Consider the following 2,220-nt stretch of genomic DNA (forward strand, 5'->3'; position numbering starts at 1 on the left):
AGGAACGGAGACCTGCCGAGGTTTGGGGAGGCGCCCAAACCTCCCCAAACAGGAACGGAGACCTGCCGAGGTTTGGGGAGGTTTGGGGAGGCGCCCAAACCTCCCCAAACGTCGGCAGGTCTGCGCGGAGGAACGGAGACCTGCCGAGGTTTGGGGAGGCGCCCAAACCTCCCCAAAGGTCGGCAGGAGGAACGGAGACCTGCCGAGGTTTGGGGAGGTTTGGGGAGGCGCCCAAACCTCCCCAAAGGTCGGCAGGAGGAACGGAGACCTGCCGAGGTTTGGGGAGGCGCCCAAACCTCCCCAAACGTCGGCAGGTCTGCGCGGAGGAACGGAGACCTGCCGAGGTTTGGGGAGGCGCCCAAACCTCCCCAAACGTCGGCAAGTCTCCGTTCCTCCGCGCCCTGCCTGCCTGCTTCTTTCCGCTGCGGAAAGAAGCAGGCAGGCAAGGCGCGGAGTTTGGGGAGGTGCGCGCGCACCTCCCCAAACCTCCCCAAACTTCGGCAGGTCTCGGACGGCGGTGGCTTGGGAGAGGTGCGGGCGATCCCGGAAGCACCAAAGCCTCGGCCGCGCACAAGTCCTCGGTAAGTTTTTTTGTTGACTGGAGTATAAGCCGAAGTGGAATTTTTCAGCCCAAAAAGTGGGCTGAAAAATTCGGCTTATACTCAAGTATATACGGTAATTGCCAAGCTGACTTATTATGCACACTGCACTGTAAGATCAGCAGACCAAATGGCTGAAGTTCTTTGCTAAGCCACAATTGACAAATCAAGTCTACCGTGTTATATAAATACAGCTTGTAGGTTTGTAACTATGTTGGGTAAAATGAGGGATCCCAGAACACAGATTTCTCTTTCCAAAAATCCTCCAGTAAAGAAACCCACAATTTGTTTTATTTTTTTGCTGGGGAAGAGGAAACCGTACATGTATGAAATTGTTCAGACTTTGGAAGTGAAACACTTAATTGAAATAAACATTTCTCATCTCAGTTTATGCTTGTGTACAAATATAGTGAGGGCTACACACCGATAGACCCAAAGGGGACTGGGAGAACATGGCCATCCTCTTCATTGTGGAGTTACCGTACATGGTGTGCTAAGCCATCATGTAGTCTGTCACATTCTGGCATAAGGCCACTATGGTTACAGTGAACAGTGGCTTAGCACAATGCAAACTCTCCATTATAATTTCAATAGGATTGAGTACATGCTATCTAAGCTGGTAGAAATTCCATTTCTTTATATGCTGCTCCAAAAGCAGACAACGTCTGGATTCCTGTTAAAATGAGGCAGAAATGGCAGTGATGGGTCTCTGGGAAATGTAGTCCTCCCACCCACCCAGGTTTAATCTCCCCATTAATGCAAGGGGGGGACCTATCATTTGGGGCCTCTGCCTTGCCAGGCGCAGAATGGGACAACTCGCTGTAGCCATCTCACTGCAGCCAACTCACTGCGGGACAACTCGCCGCAGGACAATGTAACCATTCAATTTAATTATTTAAAATAAAATATATTTACATTTTTGTTATTCACATTTTATTCTGTCTTTCCTTTTGCATCCTTTAATTATTCTATTCCACCATTTCTTTGATATTAGTGTAGCTTTTGTCCCGTGGTGAGTTGTCCTGTGGCACGTTGGCTATGGTGAATTGTCATAGACCCTGCCAGAGGTGTCTGCAGTGCCTCAACTTGGAAAAGTTGCCGGTTATATGTGTGGGGGGGATGGAGGATTCTTGGTCTGTTATTCAAGTACCAGGCGGATGGTGATGCAGGCTAAGCTCTGGTGACGCTTGGAAGCTGTTGGCCACGTTTACACATTGGGGCCACATTTTGGAGTTTAAAGGTGGCAATTGAAACAGAATCTTTGTCTTGGCAGGAAATTATATTCCCAGCCTTAACTCCTGAAAATTTCAACCATATCCATTTACTATCATGTAATGGTTTCCTATGGCAATAGAACAAAGTCAGAAGCTGCACAGCATCCAACCACCCCACTCCTCTAGCTCCCCATTACTTGAGAAGTGCTGCGGTTTGCTTCTGAGAAGTGGAGAGAGGTGGGGAGGCTTATGAACTAGTTCTCCAAATACCATATAAGGCAGGGGTTCCCAACCAGGGGTGCGAGATGATATTCCAGGAGGTGTAAAAACTTGGGTTTTCAAAATTATGTTTATGCATAATTTGTTGCCATTATTTCAAACTTTTGTAAGGGGTGTGACAATATATC

The 2,220-nt window shown here is 48.4% G+C and overlaps 1 protein-coding gene across 2 annotated transcripts in view; it reads left to right on the forward strand.

The window, feature by feature from the left end:
• The window catches only part of LOC308672245 (membrane progestin receptor alpha-like), a 45,566-nt gene that overhangs the window by 38,927 nt on the left and 4,419 nt on the right, over nucleotides 1–2,220 (forward strand). The gene's annotated exons all lie outside the window — the stretch shown is intronic.

Source organism: Vipera berus (assembly GCF_964194415.1).
Source record: "Vipera berus genome assembly, chromosome: 9".
NCBI lineage: Eukaryota > Metazoa > Chordata > Lepidosauria > Squamata > Viperidae > Vipera > Vipera berus.